Source organism: Periplaneta americana, chromosome 11, assembly GCF_040183065.1.
Source record: "Periplaneta americana isolate PAMFEO1 chromosome 11, P.americana_PAMFEO1_priV1, whole genome shotgun sequence".
NCBI classification, from domain to species: domain Eukaryota; kingdom Metazoa; phylum Arthropoda; class Insecta; order Blattodea; family Blattidae; genus Periplaneta; species Periplaneta americana.
Window position 1 is genome coordinate 103425801 of NC_091127.1, and position 21118 is coordinate 103446918.

General features: G+C 36.2%; 1 protein-coding gene across 9 annotated transcripts in view; it reads left to right on the forward strand.

Annotated features, from left to right (window-relative positions):
- Positions 1 to 21118, forward strand: part of LOC138709217 (uro-adherence factor A-like) — a 1183483-nt gene that overhangs the window by 862255 nt on the left and 300110 nt on the right. The window contains exon 1 of one of the 9 annotated variants that reach the window (XM_069839814.1): positions 1722 to 2065. The exons of 6 other annotated variants lie outside the window; for them this stretch is intronic. The gene's annotated coding sequence lies outside the window, so the exon portion shown is untranslated. 2 more of the 9 variants (XM_069839817.1, XM_069839816.1) reach the window with 2 other exon arrangements.

The following is a 21118-nucleotide window of genomic DNA, read 5'->3' on the forward strand; positions in this document are numbered from 1 at the left end:
AATCATCGCATATGTACAGGGAGCACAATCGGCCAAAGCATGCATAAGTGTATGAATCAGGACGGGTCCATTCCAGTCCTCGTAAATCCAGCCAGCCATGCCGTTTGCGTACACAAGAGTATAATTGGTTACATGATGAATATTTGAATTGTATGAACCATTTAAAGCGTATGACAAATTATGTGTCGCATACTTACTTACTTACTTACAAATGGCTTTTATAGAACCCACAGGTTCATTGCCGCCCTCACATAAGCTCACCATCGGTTCCTGTCCTGAGCAAGATTAATCCAGTCCCTACCATTATATCCCACGTCCATCAAATTCATTTTAATATTATCTTCCTATCTACGTCTCGGCCTCCCCAAAGATCTTTTTCACTCCGGCCTCCCAACTAACACTCTATATGCATTTCTGGATTCCCATAAGTGTTACATGCCCTGCCCATCTCAAACGTCTAGATTTAATGTTCCTAATTATGTCAGGTGAAGAATACAATGCGTGCAGTTCTGTGTTGTGTAACTTTATCCATTCTCCTGTAACTTCATCCCTCTTCGACTCAAATGTTTTCCTAAACACCTTATTCTCAAATACCCTTAGCCGCTGTTCCTCTCTCAATGTGAGAGTCCAAGTATCACAACCATATAGAACAACAGGTAATATACAGTAACTGTTTTATAAATTCTAACTTTCAGCTTTTTTTGAGAGCAGACTGGATGACGAAAGCTTCTCAACTGAATAATAACAGGCATTTCCCATGCTTATTCTGCATTTAATTTCCTTCCGAGTGTCATTTATGTAGTTTGTTACTGTTGCTCCGAGATATTTGAATTTTTCCATCCTTTTAAAGGATAAATTTCCTATTTTTATATTTACATTTTGTACAACGTTCTGGTCACGAGACATAATCATATACTTTGTCTTTTCGGGATTTACTTACAAACCTATCTCTTCACTTGCTTCAAATAAAATTCCCCTCTTTTCCTTAATAGTTTGTGGATTTTCTCCTAACATATTCACAAATCCAAACCCTGTCTGTTATCCTTGACTTTCCTAATGACATATTCTGGAACAAAGTTAAAAAGTAAAGGTGATAGTGCATCTCCTTGCTTTAATGGAACTAGTTTTTTGGGAATATCAAATCCAAAAAGAATATTATATAAAACTTCTCTCTTAACCGAGTCATATGCGTTTTTGAAATCTATGAATAACTGATGTACTGTGCCCTTATACTCCCATTTTTCTCCAATATCTGTTGGATATAAAGATCTGATCAATGTGTCACATGCATGACACAATTTTCTAGGGTATATGCTATTTCCAGCATTATACTCTTTTACGTTGCGGTTGCACCCTCTCTTACCCAGTCATCTCGCACATCCTCGCCCTGATGTTTTGATTCCTTCCTCTTCTCCTGTCCTAAGCTATCTGACGAGCTTTTTACGGAACTCTTTGATTACCAAAGAAGTTAACAAGCAAGAGAGTATGCAAAGAGGTTAACAAGAAAGACCAGCATGCAAGGAAGTTAAAAAAGAGAAGAGTCGTAGGCCTACACAAAAGGAGCTTACAGGAAAAGTTGTTCTGGGGGTTCTGGAATGTGGTGGGTAAATTGAGCGCCTGGAGACACGGAGGTGGACGTCCTGCGGATTGAATACCAGGTTGGCTCGCGGAAAATAAACAGAACCTGCCGGCTGCCGTCTGAGTCACACTGACTCACCTCTGCAGTACGGGCGCAGCATCCAGGCGGGACGGGCGGCCAGTGTCCCATCGCCTGTGCGTGTGTGCGCACGCGTCGTGCGTGCTAGCGTGTGCATCAGCTGTTACAGTGATTCTTACAAGTGCTCCTCGTGTGCCGACTGAAGTTGCCATAGCAACCAGCTTTGTGGCAGAATCATCAAGTGTCGTAATGAAGTGTTCAAGCTGCCACTTCATTGCTTTGTGTTGTGTATTTGAGTATTTGTGTGCCCTTTTATTCGTTTAAAGTGCCAGTAATTGTCTATAGTGAAAGAAGAGTGGTAATTTGTCGAACTTCAACTTCATGTATTTTTTCCTGGAAAATTTAAAAGTAGGAAATTATCAGGTTTAAAGTTGAAACGAGCTTAGTAAATGGATAGGAGTATTTATACATAATTTTCATGCGCACAAATAATTTTATTAGGCTTTGACATTTCTAAGAATATCTACGATGTTAAAAGCCTTTTATCTATATATGTCAGAGTGCATTTTTTTTTTCATGGATATTAAACGAATTTTTACGATATTCCTCGATTGCTAAGTAAGTTATCAAGTAAGATGAGTATAAAAAAATTCGTGTGCTCAATTTTGAAATGTGACGGTCTAGAATTGAATGTTTTTTTGTAAATAGCAACCCATTTTCTGTGAATTGTCATTATTTACGGGTTTCGTCATGCAATTTTGAACGTTTTAACTCTTGCCCTTTGATTGAATGTTTTTGTACTTTCTGTTATGAGTGTTAATATCTGTAATTGTTTGTGGTGGAAGAAGGAAGGTTATTTTTGTCTCCTGTCGGATTTATGTATTGTCTCAGACATTTCAAGTTAGGAACTTAAATATGCAATTCATTCTTTCCATTCCACCGTTTTCAGCTTCTAAGCAATTAACTTCACGTATGACTCATACCTGAGTTACATTCTGGTGTTAAGTAATAGATTCATGGAGGGGGAATTTTTTGTATCGCATGGCAATAATTGAGGTGCTGTGGGGTTTTTCTGCTTCATCACCATATAGCTTTCGTAAAATCTGGACATTTATCAATTGTTTATTGAAATTTCTGGATTTTTCCTTCCTTTCGCTAGGTGAATTTTAAATACAGTACTTGGTTGTTTGTTTTTCGGTCCACATATTATATTCATTTTATTTTGTATTCATTTTATTTAAGGAGCCACTGTGTTGGTTGTGCGGTCTGTCTATAAGTACCCTACTATTATTTTTATTCTTTAATTCCTGTCTCTATTATTATAAAAGAGTCTTCTTCTGATGTTCCAATGTGATCGAAATCGATTTTTCCCCATTGACCAAGTTTCCTAGACACTATTTACAAAAACTCTCTCGTACGGTGATAAGTGGTTTCAGTATTTATTATAAATTTTATTTGCTTTATTTGATCTTTCCTTCAGTGCGCCAATTACATTTTTTTTAGATAGGCCTGTGACTAGTCAATATTACGTTCTTATTTGGTCTGATCTATATTACGTTTCTTATATACATGGCAGTATTATTTATTTACTTCCGAATAATATACACGGTTAACAGTACAGTAAAGTTATTGTTTTACTGTAGGTAGTTATTTACCTAATAGGCCTATTATTTATAATAATTCCTGAAGTATGATAGTGTCATTTATAATAATATAATTATGATTAAATATAACTTTGAGTATGTTGCAGCAGTTCCTTATGATAATCTAAAAATCTTTTTGTATTGTAGGCCTACAGATTTTACGTCACCGCGATCTCATCTTAAAGATTGACCTTGATAATTAGAATTGTAACGATGTCTATATGGCTTGCATTTTATATTTTTTTCGAGTTATGCATAATGTTACATAGATCTAGAATGAACATAACCTCGAAATTAAATTTTCTTTGCTTTAAGTTATTATAAAAATAAATTAAATTTATTTCTATAAAAAAAACTTCATAACTGTAATTTCAGTGTGTATTTATCGCATCTACCTCACAAATTCACAAGTCACAATGTTAATATAGGCCTATAGAGCGTTACATATTAGATTATAAAGGAAAATGCATATGCTTTTTTGTGTTCAGTACCTCATAATAGTTCATAAAATAAGAATTTTTGTGCAAAAATGACTATAGTGTAATCTGTGAAATTTGAAAGATATTTTGCACGTAAATAACAAAAGAAAGTCCATGTATTAGATATTAGACCATAAATATGCAGTTGTTTCGTTGTACAGCCTCTTTTATAGGAAACTCAGCTTTAGCTGCTGAAGTTAATAAGTTGCTTATATCTGCGTTATAACATCTGAACTTGAGTTAAATTCTAATTTGTGTAAAAAAATGGCCGGTAGCTTTTACGCCTTCAGGGACGAGCTAAAGTTTTTCTGTTTATATTATATTTTATGTCACAATTATTATAAAAAATAAATGAATAAATAAAATAAATATCTAGATTCATATAAATCGTCTAGTGAGAGTCCAGTAAATTCTTGCGATTAAAATTGTGTCGTATAGGGCCTATTCTGCATTAAAGGGTAACTTTCCTCCGGCTATGACACCAAATAGGTTTACCGTAGGATATTGCTTTGTATAAAATAAATAACTCTTTATTCAATTTCGATTTTTAAGTACTGTACTTAGACACGAAGTGATTATGTTCTTGCAATTGTGTAGTCGTGGTATGATAACAGGAACATTCGAAGAGAACCTATTTCTAAAACAAATCAGTGACGGCTCTCCACTGACACTTAAAGTTTAAAAGTAAACATAAGTTATGTTTTGAAAGAATAAGAAAAAAGGTTACTTTCTCTATGAACTCAATAATTAAATTGATACGCCTGAAGTACAATAGTGCTCAATAAATACAGCTATCAGTCGAATTTTACTATAAGGTCAAATAATTTAATTTGCATGAACCATTGTGTTAAAGTATATTCAATTCTTTCTTATGCGAAATATGAAAAGGAAGTATTGTTACATTGCAGAAATTGGTATTGAAATTTTCACAAAAAAATATATAGCCTACGTAACTCTTTTGCATCGGTTGTACCGACAAGATACTTTCTGACATACGATGTTTGCCTCTCTATACGTCTGTCCGTGTGTTTTGTGTGTACATTGCTTTTTCAGATACAAATTAGATATTATTGGTGTTAACCCAGATCACATATAACAGATTGGTCAGCCTTATGAGCTTTGAAGGCAACAACTTTTATCACTTTCACTATACTGCCATCTAGCGACTGCTAAAGATGTCACGTTATAACTCTCATTTGAATTGCATGGAGCAACTGTAGTTCCTTCTAGCGATCGATACCAATCGACGGTGGTGATCCTGGTGGTAGTTCTCTTTCTCATGTTACCGTTTTTAACATGGGGATGGTCAATCTGTTATACAGGGCTTTCATTTCAAAACTTTCCAGTCTAAATAACTAATTATTCTATTGAATTCAATTTAAACAAAAAACATGTCAATTTAGATATTGAGGGGGAAGTGTGAAACCAGGCTCAAATTGCATTTTAGATTTCATCCCCCAACCTCCAGTCACCCCACTTTGTAATTTCAAATGGCACTCTATATTTTTATACTTAAATATGAAAGAGCATTCAATTATTTTTTATACACCTCATTCATTTATTTTCGCATCTTTTTTTTCCTATCGTCGCCTGGAATTATTTTAAAATGGTGTATACCCTTTAAGAGAGAACATAAATCATCCTTATTGATTAAATTTAGGAAATTATACAAAATAAGCTATGTTTTCATCCTACAATCAACTGATAATAACAAAAATACAGGTTGCCAGGCTATGACAGAACACAAAAAAATGCGAAAACAAATGAATGAGGTGTATAAACAATTGAATGCTCTTTCATATTTAAGTATAAAAATATAGAGGTGCAATTTGAAATTTCAAAGTGGTGGAGGCTGGGGGATGAGGGGTGAAATCCAATATGCAATTAAGCCTAGTTTCATACTGCCCCCTCAATATCTAAATTGACGTGTTTTTTGTTTAAATTGAATTCAATTTAAATAATTAGTTATTTAGACTGGGAAGTTTTGGAATGAAAGTCCTGTATATCAGCGGTAGAAGGAGAAGATTTGAGATTGTTAGGTTAGCAGTAAAGCACCTACTGTTGGGCAGAAAAATATAAATTGTCTCAGAGTCATTTTCTCCTTTCCCATGAAATATAGGCTAACTATAATAACTAAAAATAATTTCCTTTACTTAAATATAACACAATGTCCATTCACTTAAAATGTGCCCAGTTTTCTCTTTGTTTATAGCAATTATTTTACTGTATAATTTAATTCGTCTTCAGTTAAGCTTATTTGATTTCGATATCGGGATATTTGTCTAATACTGTAGTTCTGTCTCAACTATTCACATCTTTTTCACGTACACCAGAGGCGCACGTGTATTGACGGACATGAGTTACAATCCTTTCTGTGAGAAGTCAATAGCTAACTAACGTACGTCTGGGTCGTATGTTGTGAAAGCGCAGGCTTCAGCCCCTGAGACTAACTCGCTTGACTGACGTAGTTGAGCTTACTATTTGGCAAGATCATTACCAACTTCTTCCAAAATTGCGTAAACTTCGGTGCTTGAAAGGTGTCGTTAAAACGTTGTGAAGGCCACGGCAAAGCGTAAAACTGGAACTGACCTCCACTGTTGAGTCACAAACTCCAAACAGCGCAGTACTGGCAGACATTCCATAAGTTCTGCTTCTGTTTTCTGACAACTAAGGTATACATAGCGTTGGGAACTTTTATGACATATCTGCGGACTTCATACTTACGTCATGTTTTTATGTGGAAACGAATGCTGGTGAACAATCTCTGTATATCTGTAGGTGAATTAAACATTGTCATCACCACCACAATTCTGATTTATCTATCTATCTATCTATCTATCTATCTATCTATCTATCTATCTATCTATCTATCTATCTATCTATCTATCTATCTATCTATCTATCTATCTATCTATCTATCTATCTATCTATCTATCTATCTATCTATCTATCTATCTATCTATCTATCTATCTATCTATCTATCTATCTATCTATCTATCTATCTATCTATCTATCTATCTATCTATCTATCTATCTATCTATCTATCTATCTATCTATCTATCTATCTATCTATCTATCTATCTATCTATCTATCTATCTATCTATCTATCTATCTATCTATCTATCTATCTATCTATCTATCTATCTATCTATCTATCTATCTATCTATCTATCTATCTATCTATCTATCTATCTATCTATCTATCTATCTATCTATCTATCTATCTATCTATCTATCTATCTATCTATCTATCTATCTATCTATCTATCTATCTATCTATCTATCTATCTATCTATCTATCTATCTATCTATCTATCTATCTATCTATCTATCTATCTATCTATCTATCTATCTATCTATCTATCTATCTATCTATCTATCTATCTATCTATCTATCTATCTATCTATCTATCTATATATCTATCTATTTATTTAGTTATATATTTATTTATTCGTTCCTTCATTCATTCATTCATTCATTCACTCTTCTATCTATTTATCTACCTAGCTAGATAGTGAGTACAAATTAAATTTATAAAACAAAAATGTTTCTAGCCACTACCGTAAAAGCCAGGCTCGTGTACGGTGTGGTCTTGGCCAATAATATAACATACAATTTACAAGGACAGTTTACTAAATACAGTAATTAACTTAATTCAAACCAATAAATAACACTCAAGAGCCGAGAGAGAGAGTGAGAGAGAGAGAGAGAGAGAGAGAGAGAGAGAAGCACATTTAATATAATTTGACAATCGGACAGAAGTGATATTCAATAAAAACATGAATATAGTCGACAGAAATAAAAGGTAAAAAAATATATTTGTTAATATTATTTATCATGAATAATTTTATAAATTTCTTTTTTAAAAGCTTCAATTTTAAAATATTTCAAATTTGGAAAATGGTTTGTAATTTTATTATGTATTTTTATTTTAATCTTCGTATTTCTTCTTCTTCTTCTTCTTCTTCTTCTTCTTCTTCTTCTCCTCCTCCTAGCTTTAGTCTTTCATTTTCGTTGCGGTTCCAATTGCTAAAAAGACATTCAAGTGGTCACCGATGTTACATTGAAAATGTAATGACTTTTGTCAACTTTTATTATTACAATAAATTTAGAAGATGAGTATCATTTTACAGAGAAAAAAGTTGTTTGAATAAAATGTATTATTATTGCAGAAAATAAAGAAAAGTTTCCGTCACGGATGTTACGATATTTGTGAACTCATTTCACGCCTTATTAATAAAAAGTGTAAAACACAGGTCCCTGCCTCAAGCAAAGAGAGATCCATTCTCTTAGGGTCCATATGAAAGCTATGCAAATCTCATGGCATCCAATTAGTTCATAAAAACATAATCGGTAAATATTTTATAGCTGCTTTCTCCATATCACGGATGTTACATTTTGTCACGGATGTTACAGATAAGTTAATGTCCTTCATTTTTCCAGTTTCAAAACAACTGTGATACTTCTAAGTCAAAATATTCACTTGAACTGTAAGATTGCTAATTGTTATTAACCCAAACTACTTAAAATAAATGACAGAAAGAATATAGTACAGAGTAAAAATGTTCCTTAATCCTGGAGCTCTGGGATTAAGAGAGCAGGCTCTCAAAATATTTCTTCAACAATAGTTCCTTGAAAAATATACCTACGTATATTGACAGTTGATCTCTCTATGAGTAAGTGCTACAAACTTCAGGGAAACAAAAAGTGCTTATTACCTAGTCAAGACCACTTAGATTCATTGTCCATAAAACTTGTAAAATATTTTCCTTTTGAAAAAAAAAAAAAAACATTAGAATATTTAAATTTAGAACCTTATCTATGTTTTACACTAATAGTAAACAAATATTTCTGAAAAATACTTTTTCATTGAAATTCCCAGTTTGCCTGAAATGACTGAAAAGCGATCCTTTCTTTACATCTTCTACATTTCTTTTTCCTGTTGTTCATAAATGTCTTGCTCTTTACTAACCAATGTTGCCGACAGCTGTCACCTCAAAGTCGCGAAATATGGTATCGAATGTTGCTAAAAATAAAGTTGCTGAATTCAGTTTCATAAGTACAAAAATAAGCATATCTAGAGAAATGTGTAAGATTACAAAATTCATCGTACCTTTTAGAGATATAAATCATCCATAGTCCCTTCTCTACTGCAGCTGCTGACTTGGAAGGCAAGGATTCATGTAGATCAGAGGTGGAACGTGAAAATACGTCAGTGGTTCCAATCTTCCGCAGAACACTTTCAGGAATTTGGTATATGTAACACGTTTTTCCCAAATTCTCAAAGTGTTTCCACAGTCTATTATATACAGTCACGAAGCTCAATACGTAGTAAATATGCATCCATAGATAGTTGCTAACTACTAGGATCACTACTATCGCCTCATTACAGACAATGCGAAATAGTACCGACACAGTCTGTTGTTTCTAGCACCCTCACAACTCAAGCTTCGTGACTGTATATACTACACTATGATGTTCCAGACATGAAGTATAGCACAAGCTGTTTGGTATGAAGTTTGTTGCGTAGTTTTTTTTTTTTTTTCACCGAGTTAAACTGTCGAAATATAATAACTGTAATATTGTCTAATGTAGGCTGTGATTTAAACCAAATATTTCCCATGAACCCTGCGTACATATTACGCCTCCACGGGTACGAGACATATCCCACGCAGATCGCTGCTGTCATGTCGGTTTGAATGATAGCTTGTGTTTCCAATAAATGTCTCTGCTTAACGCTCCAAATGCACATAGCCCATGATTTCCACTCTTCCGTATTGACACGATAATCTCCCGGGTTGAAAGGTGTTTGCTTAACTTCCATTTTGAATCTTATGTTTTCATCATATGCTATAATAATGTGTATTATTTATTTCATTCATTTATTCATTTAGTGTTCTGTCCAAGGACAGGTCTTTTCACTGCAAACCCACTTTTCTCCAGTCTTTCCTATTTTCTGCCTTCCCCTTTGTTTCCTCATATGATCCATATATCTTAATATCGTCTATCACCTGATATCTTCTTCTACCCCGAACTCTTCTCCCGTTCACCATTCCTTCCTGTGCATCCTTCAGTAGGCAGTTTCTTCTAAGCCAGTGACCCAATTACCTAATTCCTTTTCCTCTTCCTGATCAGTGTCAGCATTATTCTTTCTTCACCCACTCTTTCCAACACAGCTTCATTTCTTATTCTGTCTGTCCACTTCACACTCTCCATTCTTCTCCATATACATATTTCAAGTGATTCTATTCGCTTCTCTTCACTTCGTCGTAATGTCCATGTTTCTGCCCCATACAATGCCACACGTCATACAAAGCACTTCACTAGTCTCTTCTTTAGTTCTTTGTCCATATTGGTCCAGAGAAGATGCTCCTTTTTTATTAAAAGCTTCCTTTGCCATTGCTATCCTCTTTTTGACTTCCTGGCAGCAGCTCATGTTACACCCCAAGTATTATTTATTAATTATTAATATTAAAAAGGATATCTCCTGTCGAATTACCATCTCCCGCATATCACCTCTTGTCTGATATGAGACGTTAATTGGAGATCTACATAGTCCAGGACAAACCTACGTACCTAAGATTTATATATCAACCAAAAATCGTATATGCAAGGCATGCCAAAAGCTAACTAACCTGTCACTGATCCTCAACTTTATGAACACTGTTTAAAATAGTAAATAACAGAGAACACCTTAATGACATATTCCACTTCTACAAAAATAAGATTGTCTGCAATTAAGACAATGCTGTTGCTTTGTTTATGCTTGAAATTATTATTTCCGATGCCGCTTGCTGCGCTACATCTACAAACTACAAACCAAAGCAGCGTGCATGCGCGGAATTCAGCATGCACCAGTGGCGAGCGGTGACATTTTTCAGGGGGGACCAGCAGTAATAGAACTGTCATGACACTATTTAATAATAAACAGAAAAAATATACAAATATGTTAGGTAATACGTATTACAACGAAACTAAGACTTACCAGATACCACCTTCATGTGTACATCAGCGGGATCTTTCTCTCTTCTTTTCGGGCAAATTTTTCTATGACGTCACCGTAAAAATGTCTTTGGCTTTGAATTTTGTTCAATAGAGCCTTTTCAATCGATAACAGTGAAAGTCGCGAAAGCCTGTCTTCGCACTTAGTGTTCCGTACGTAACTCTTTACGCGTTTTAAACAGGAAAAAGTACGTTCCACTGTGGAGGTGCTCACTGGAATTGTAGCTATTAGGCAGCATAATTTATGAACTTCTGGAAATGCCTCTCCTCCTAACTCGGTTTCTTTCAAAAACTTTGCTATCTCAGTCACTGTCCTGCCTGAAAAGTCTGACAACCTATAAACAGCCACTAACTGAGTTAAACAACAGGATTAAAACAATAAAACTTCCAAACGAAGTATCGATGCTTATCAAATGGTCCAAAATACAAGATTGTGACTGTTGGCAGTCGTGACTGGTACCACTGCCGGATGGCGACAATTCAGACGATGCAGCTGGTGAGCTGCAATGGACTTGCATTTCGAAACGAGTCCCTTTCCATGTTTACTAAACAGCGTAAAAAATACAATATTGTTTTAATCCATGTTACACTTTACAGGCATACTTTCAATACTTAACTGATAATGCACAATAACAATAGACGTACTAATATATTCTTTCTAACAAGAATGGAGACACGGAAATTCTTTACCAGGGATCGCCCAACCATATTTACTGTTCACGTAGACAAGGGAACAGCTTGGAATCTGCTAGTCCAGTCCGAGCTGACTGGTTCGCGTGGGCCGGACGAGTCCAATTCTACAGACGTTGAGCGCTGAGGGAAGGAAACAGATTGAAGTCGTCAATTGCTATGTCCTGATACTTTTAAAATTCAAACATGAAATGTAATAAATTTTATAAGCTGATGGTACTTAGAGTACTAGGCTAGTCCTACAAGTCCATTGACTGGTATGTACAGTAGTGGCAAAAAAACCGGACCGATCCTTGTAGCTGATTTCAGAGCCTTGTTCACTCCAGAGTACGATAGATTGGTAACTAAGACTTTCATGGTTCGAATCCTGCCTGGGAAGGATTTTTTTTTGTTCCTTATTCATATTTATTCCCAATACTTTTCGATTGCAGCGATATTTTACTACTTAATTAACTTATTATTCCCAGAACATGAATTTTACCAGCAATCGAAAAGTATTGGGAATAAATATGAATAAGGAACAAAAAAAAAGTTTCCTTCCCAGGCAGGATTCGAACCACGAAAATCTTAGTTACCAGTCTATCGTACTCTGGAGTAAACAAGGCTCTTAAATCAGCTGCAAGGGTCGGTCCGGGTTTTTTTGCCACTACTGTACATCTCCAATTAACGTCTCCTGGTCTGATGACATGAGCTCTATGACTGTCGAGAATGACGTAAACCGTTTAATTATTTCGCCGATACAACTGAATTCTTGGTCGCATAATACAGTATCTCTGTTTACCTAGTAACTTGTCATTTCTTGCAAACTCCAGTAATACTTAATGTTGGTTTAAATTCTTTGTTTTGGGTATTATCTTCGAAAACATGGACGAACCCTTATCAAATTGGGGACACAGATAAAGAACTTGTAGGCCTGTGAAGTTTTTAAAACATTCCTTTAGTTTGTTTGCACTGTTTGTTGGTTCGGTCACGAAATGCGTTAAGCAAGCATTGACAACGAGACTCACTGTGTATATAAAGTAAATATTTGTCGCACTAGAAACTCTGCAGCCATGTGCGCAGGCCGGTGCTTACGTAACAGTGACGTGTAGCAAGTGTAAGGTGTTCGGATGGACATAATACCCAGCGATTGGCGACCTCCGTGCCTCGAGGGGGAGCAGGTTGTCCCGGAGCAGGTTGTCCCGTTATACACAGAGGATCAGGTCTCAATGCTCTGATACTGTGTGCAAGGGTGAGCTGTCTAAACATTTAGCAAAATTGCGTGACCAATTCTTTTGTTTCTTTTTCCTCTGCCATGCCAACTCGTGGTATAAATCTCACTGTACATACTGTATATTATTATGAATCTGTTTCGATGGCAAGTGTCCATAATTCTTCTCCAGCTGAGTCGCATTACTACTTACGTATGTATAAGTTTTCGTTTCTACTTTTTTAGTGATTATTTAACGGCACTGTATCAACTACTGGGTTATTCAGCGTCGACGGAATTGATGATAGCGAGATGTGACCGACGTTTCGCGATAAATTACCGGACATTCGTCTTACGGTTGGGGAGAACCTCGGAAAAAACACAATCAGATAATTAGCAGATGTGGGAATCGAATCTACACCCAAGTACAACTTCGGATGAGAAGAGAGAAGCGCTACCGCCTAAGCTACGCCGGTAGTTTTCCATTTCTTGAAGAATGGAAGTATTTTTATTGTTATTTGAGGAATGTAGAAATTTAGCTTCTTTAACCCTCAGTTCCATCTGCCACACTACTATCGGGAGTAATGAATTTGCCTTAGAGGATGGCCTAACTTAGTTTCGCATGGCTTTTCAAGAACCAGAGCCGGCGGATCTTTGCACTTCGGGGCGCTCTGGTCCATTGTACGCCCTATATATGCGATAATTGTCCGAGCTCTACAGCTGGCATGGTTGATATTCCTGAATTCGACACTGACACGTGGGCAGGATTGCCAGATTTTATCAGAAATCCAGGACAGGTGATGATAATGTGTAGGGCAGGGCATGGTTGCGCCCCACGTTCAGGTAAGATGCAGCAGATAAAAAAGGGTCCCTGTTTTGTGGGCATAGTTGCGCCCCGTTCCTATCAGGTAGAGAAAAGGGATACGGCATAGTTGCACCCCGACGAAATAATAGGACATACCGTGAAAGACTCCGTTTTTTTAACCACGTGATCGAGGAATTCAGAAGCGGTAAAATAGAGAAATACATGTTCTTAAAAATGCAGCTACCACTACAATATTTTAAAGTAATTTATTTATTTTATGACAATATCTTCCGTGTGTACTATACACTCTCCATTATGGTACCTGATTTCAATGCAGCTACCACTACAATATTTTTAAGTAATTTATTTATTTTATGACAATAACTTCCGTGTGTACTATACACTCTCCATTATGGTGCCTGATTTCAATGCAGCTACCACTACAATATTTTTAAGTAATTTATTTATTTTATGACAATATCTTCCGTGTGTACTATACACTCTCCATTATGGTACCTGATTTCAATGCAGCTACCACTACAATATTTTTAAGTAATTTATTTATTTTATGACAATATCTTCCGTGTGTACTATACACTCTCCATTATGGTACCTGATTTCAATGCAGCTATCACTACAATATTTTTAAGTAATTTATTTATTTTATGACAATAACTTCCGTGTGTACTATACACTCTCCATTATGGTACCTGATTTCAATGCAGCTATCACTACAATATTTTTAAGTAATTTATTTATTTTATGACAATAACTTCCGTGTGTACTATACACTCTCCATTATGGTGCCTGATTTCAATGCAGCTACCACTACAATATTTTTAAGTAATTTATTTATTTTATGACAATATCTTCCGTGTGTACTATACACTCTCCATTATGGTGCCTGATTTCAATGCAGCTATCACTACAATATTTTTAAGTAATTTATTTATTTTATGACAATAACTTCCGTGTGTACTATACACTCTCCATTATGGTACCTGATTTCAATGCAGCTATCACTACAATATTTTCAAGTAATTTATTTATTTTATGACAATAACTTCCGTGTGTACTATACACTCTCCATTATGGTGCCTGATTTCAATGCAGCTATCACTACAATATTTTTAAGTAATTTATTTATTTTATGACAATAACTTCCGTGTGTACTATACACTCTCCATTATGATACCTGATTTCAATGCAGTTACCACTACAATATTTTTAAGTAATTTATTTATTTTATGACAATAACTTCCGTGTGTACTATACACTCTCCATTATGGTGCCTGATTTCAATGCAGCTACCACTACAATATTTTTAAGTAATTTATTTATTTTATGACAATATCTTCCGTGTGTACTATACACTCTCCATTATGGTACCTGATTTCAATGCAGCTATCACTACAATATTTTTAAGTAATTTATTTATTTTATGACAATAACTTCCGTGTGTACTATACACTCTCCATTATGATACCTAATTTCAATGCAGCTATCACTACAATATTTTTAAGTAATTTATTTATTTTATGACAATAACTTCCGTGTGTACTATACACTCTCCATTATGGTACCTGATTTCAATGCAGCTATCACTACAATATTTTTAAGTAATTTATTTATTTTATGACAATAACTTCCATGTGTACTATACACTCTCCATTATGGTACCTGATTTCAATGCAGCTATCACTACAATATTTTTAAGTAATTTATTTATTTTATGACAATAACTTCCGTGTGTACTATACACTCTCCATTATGGTACCTGATTTCAATGCAGCTATCACTACAATATTTTTAAGTAATTTATTTATTTTATGACATCACTTCCGTGTGTACTATACACTCCATTATGATACCTGATTTCAATGCAGCTACCACTACAATATTTTTAAGTAATTTATTTATTTTATGACAATAACTTCCGTGTGTACTATACACTCTCCATTATGGTACCTGATTTCAATGCAGCTACCACTATAATATTTTGAAGTAATTTATTTATTTTATGACAATCACTTTCGTGTGTACTGTGCCCAGCGGGGCGCAACTATGCCGTGTCCATTCTGCTACCTGATTTCTTCGGGGCGCAACTATGCCATATCCATTCTGCTACCTGATTTCTTCGGGGCGCAACTATGCCATATCCATTCTGCTACCTGATTTCTTCGGGGCGCAACTATGCCATATCCATTCTTCTACCTGATTTCTTCGGGGCGCAACTATGCCATATCCATTCTGCTACCTGATTTCTTCGGGGCGCAACTATGCCATATCCATTCTGCTACCTGATTTCTTCGGGGCGCAACTATGCCATATCCATTCTTCTACCTGATTTCTTCGGGGCGCAACTATGCCATATCCATTCTGCTACCTGATTTCTTCGCGGCGCAACTATGCCATATCCATTCTGCTACCTGATTTCTTCGGGGCGCAACTATGCCATATCCATTCTTCTACCTGATTTCTTCGGGGCGCAACTATGCCATATCCATTCTGCTACCTGATTTCTTCGCGGCGCAACTATGCCATGTTCATTCTGCTACCTGATTTCTTCGGGGCGTAACTATGCCATGCCTAGGCCTCCCAATTGACCGCGGGGCGCAACGTGACTACACATTTGAATTAATTAACTTTGCAGTACATCTCATTTTATTGGTTTTATGTAATTTAACTAATTTATATAAATTTTAATTTTTTTACAATTGTTGCTAGATTATGAATAATTCAAAATAAATTTAATAAAATCTGGAAAAGTGATTTCATATTACAGCCTGATCTATACAGAAAAAAATACACGATAGGCCTACAGTATTTAACTCGTATTAAATAATAATAATAATAAATCACTTATTCTACTGTTCTCTCAACTGTGGGTTCATTCATTCATTCATAGTGTTCTGTCCCAGGGCAGGTCTTTCACTGCAAACCCAGCATTCTCTAGTCTTTCCTATTTCCTGCTTTCCTCTTTGTCTCCGCATATGATCCATATATATCTTATATCATCTGATATTTTCTTCTGCCCCGAACTATTCTCCCGTTCACCATTCCTTCCAGTGCATCCTTCAGAAGGCAGTTTCTTCTCAACCAGTGACCCAGCCAATTCCTTTTCCTTTTTCTGATCAGTGACTGTGGGTTGTGGTTATTAATTCTCGGCTGACATCGGTCTTATTGGGCCACCCATTTTGTCTCTAAGAATATTTCACTAGCTTTGCTCCGAAGAGAGTGAAGAATAAAGATATACGTAATACTTACTATGGGATTATCATTTTTATTTCAATACAACCCGACAGTAGGCGCCAGGCTGCGTGACTACAATGTTGAAAGGACGTTGGACATGATTAAAAAATTAATAAAGGATTTTAAAGATAATTTTATATAAATTAACAAAAAATTGCATTTCTTTTTCAATTTTTGACATTCCGGGACAAATATATCTCAATCCATTACACAGGACACACCATTAAAATCCAGAAGAATCCTGGGAAATTCAGGATGTCTGGCTACCCTGCGTGTTGGCCATTCTGCCTCAGCTCTGACAACCAGGTCCAATTCCCATGCGCGGAGAAATACCTGATAAGCCTCGCGGCTGAAAGACCCTGACCCTTCCTATATCAGCATCGGGAATTCCTACATCCTTAAGACTTCACTCTGGCCTATTTTCAATTGTTTCAGATAATAGATGTAATGAGGGGAAGATGAGTGTTGATGGAATGATAGAGAGACGCTGGAGTACCGCGAGAAGTACAGTCAACTCTGGATATAGTGAACTCGGTTATAGTGAACATACGGCTATAGTGAACCTAAATCGTTGGTCCCGACCCGCATACATTAAAAAGTACTTTAATATTTCCGTTTATAGTGAACCCTCGCTTCGGTATCCTGATAAATTCTTATTCGAAGTCAGACCTTCTTGTACAAAATTGAAAGAATGTGTTGAGAACAACATTCTAAGTCTCTTACTCCTTTAGTCAAAGGACAAAGATAGGATTTGTGATTCCTAGACAATGAGCTGTACTGTAAATCCTGGCAACGCGTGACGACCTTGCCTCACTCCACCGTCAAAGGGTTGACATTTTGTTCTCAGGCACACTACTCTACTGTTATTTCTAATCCTTCACCGCCAAAGAGTTGCCTTTTGTTCTAAGAAACATTTCCATTATGTCGGGTAGCATCCAAACAACGGAAAATGAAATTGCCTTTTTTTATTAAAAGGGGACAGGCATTATATCCAGAGCATAAATGAAGGTAAGATTTTGATGGCTTTCAAACTCCATCCACCCTCTCTCAGTTTCCATTAAGTGATTCGGGAAATTCCAAGGCTGAGTACGCAGTCACACCATAACAGTGTTTGTCATTTCAACCTGATCATTCTGTTTCTAGTGTTCCAACAGTGAATGTACTGTATAAAAATGTAGAAGGGTAAAGTGTTTTCTTTGGAAGATAAGGCGAATATTATAAGTGACATTGAATGTGGTCTTTCGCAAGCGGACGTGGGTCGACAGCATAGTTTAAGTAAATCAACTGTGAATAACAGTATACAGTGTAATCCATTCCCCAAAAATGAAGTATTTTACTTTCTTGTTCACAATTTCATTCATTTCTGTCATTTAAGGTTAGGGGAGAGACACTTCGGATATAGCGAACGAAATATGCAAGTCGGCAGAGGTTCACTATATCCGGAGTTGACTACCCTCTACAATATCTTTGTCTACCGAAAATTCCATGACTCCCTGGTCAGGGATCGAACCTGCCTCCTGTATGCTAGCACCTAAGCCACAGACGCAGACGCCGCAATAGCCGTAGAGGTACTCTCACGAGAGACTAGGAGAGTCCAGGAAGTTTATCCGTGTCGGAAACCCGTGCCGAAGCGATGGACCGAGTGGGAGGGTCGCGTCACGCTCTTGAGCCGTCGGTTCGCGGTTTCAGATCCCGTTGTCTCACAGTCGCAGTAGGGCACGTGTGGTTGAAGGTTACATGGCGTCAAATCAGGTGTTGTAAAATGTCTGCGCGTTGACCTGATTCAACTGCTGCGATTGGGGAATGGCAAGCATTTCCGTGCAGCAAACGAGTTATTCCAGTAGGAAGGAATCGTTTTAACAAACTCTTAAATTCTGCGCTGACATGAAGACATGTTATGGAAACGAGGAAAATACGAATCAGCAATCTGTAATGAGCTGCCATTGCTTGGAAACTTTGAAATTATCAACAGTAATCTCACTAGAGGTTTTGATGTATCTAGAGAAAATCAAAATTCGAGTGGGTTTTAATTGACTATTATAAGTAAGTAAGTATTGTAAGATTAGAAGAAAGTATATAGAGATTATAAAAAATAAAGTACCCTAATACAATAAAATATTGACTTACTAAAATTCTGTTTTACTAATGTTAGCTTCACCAAAACGTTTGAACGGAGCCGCCATTTTCAGTTGACTATCTATGCGGCAAACAAATGACGATCGCAAAACATGTTTTATAGTTACCCTAAAGAATTTGCATTTTGAAATTTTGGCAAACAAAGAAACAAATGGTAGGAAGATGATAAAAAAGGGAAGAAAGTAACTTAAAAAAGATTAGAAGAAATAAAGTACTCTAATTCAATACAATAGATACAGTAGAACCCCGATTATCCGTCACCTTATTAACCGATTGGCGGATTATCCGACTGTCTATCTCTAGCTCCTTTTTTATTGCAGAGAACGAATGAAGTGCTGTAAATTATGTTAGTACATATTTGTTCTGCAGAGAGATATTTTAATTATTATAAGCTTTTACCCTTACACAGCATGTAGTAGGAGTGCTTACGTTATTGGTAATAGGAACAGTACTTGTGGGAGGGGGTGTTTTTCCCCGAACTTGTAAAATAGTCACTACATGCTTTCAAAGAAATTACCCCAAGAACTTCAACCAACGTACCACTCAGACCTTATCTTTACTATTCGAGTGGCCGTACTGTGTACTTTTATGGAAAATGTCTTACACGAGTGTCAAAAGAAAACGTGCTGTGCTAATTATCGAAAAAATACGAATACTTTAGAGATTTGAGGAAGAAACTTTGGCTCATTTCGCATGAGAATACGAGATTGGCGTTACAACTGTGCGTTATTTATTTAAAAAAAAATACAAGAATAAAAGTGTACAAAGTACGAGTACGTAAATCTAAAACACGAGACTTCTACTTTCCCTATCTTTTTGCAGACAAACATCATCCTTGGTCCTTAAAACCCGTCGTTGACAACGGTACTTAAATCACTGAAGTTCTGATTCATTACATAGCATGTTAAACACAACACTATGGAGGAAATTACGAAATTTTAGTCTAATTTATGAAAATCTTTCATTTACGGTTTATCCGATTTTTTTTCGATTAACCGTTCAGTCCATCCCCTTCATTACCACGGATAACAGAGGTTTCACTGTATTACTAAAATTCTATTTCACTAATGTTATCTTTACCAAAATGTTTGAACGGAGTCGCCGTTTTCAGTTGACTATTTATGCGGGAAACAAATGATGATCGCAAAGTATGTCTTATAATACCGTGAAGAATTTGCAATTTGAAATGTTGGCAAACAAAGAAATAAATGCTAGGGAAGCGATAAAAATAAAGAAATGCTAGGGAAGTGATAAAATTGTGAGGTAAAAAGCCATGATTGGTTGAAAGACGTCCTTTCGTACTGTTTTATTGGTCAAAAGTAGTATGACGTGGTAAAAGTGTAATAGTCAAAGAAATATGAAATGAAAACTTACTAATTCGCGATATTCTCTTTTCTATTGGCAGTGCATCCGGCTATGAGTTCCAGTACGATTTCGATAGAGAATTAGGTTTTTTCCCTTTGGTTGACTGACTTCTGGAATTGAGACATTTATCATACTATGGGATCAATTTTTGTATCCTTGTGTCGTAGAAGTCTGCCGCCTGGGATCCGGTATGACAAATGCCTCATTACTGATGGGAAATATGTTGAAAAATAGCGCAACAATTGCTGTATCTGTTCCAGTAAATATTTCCATGAAATTGTGCTTTTTTTTTTTTTTTTTTTTAAACGGCACCAGGGAAAATTACTTTCTGGACGTCCTCGTAATTCCGATGGAGTGGCCAAAATTTGTATACTTACTTACTTACTTACAAATGGCTTTTAAGGAACCCGAAGGTTCATTGCCGCCCTCACATAAGCCCTCCAGCGGTCCCTATCCTGTGCAAGATTAATCCAGTCTCTATCATCATACCCCACCTCCCTCAAATCCATTTTAATATTATCCTCCCATCTACGTCTCGGCCTCCCTAAAGGTCTTTTTCCCTCCGGTCTCCCAACTAACACTCTATATGCATTTCTGGATTCGCCCATACGTGCTACATGCCCTGCCCATCTCAAACGTCTGGATTTCAAGTTCCTAATTATGTCAGGTGAAGAATACAATGCGTGCAGTTCTGTGTTGTGTAACTTTCTCCATTCTCCTGTAACTTCATCCCGCTTAGCCCCAAATATTTTCCTAAGCACCTTATTCTCAAACACCCTTAACCTATGTTCCTCTCTCAGAGTGAGAGTCCAAGTTTCACAGCCATATAGAACAACCGGTAATATAACTGTTTTATAAATTCTAACTTTCAGATTTTTGGACAGCAGACTGGATGA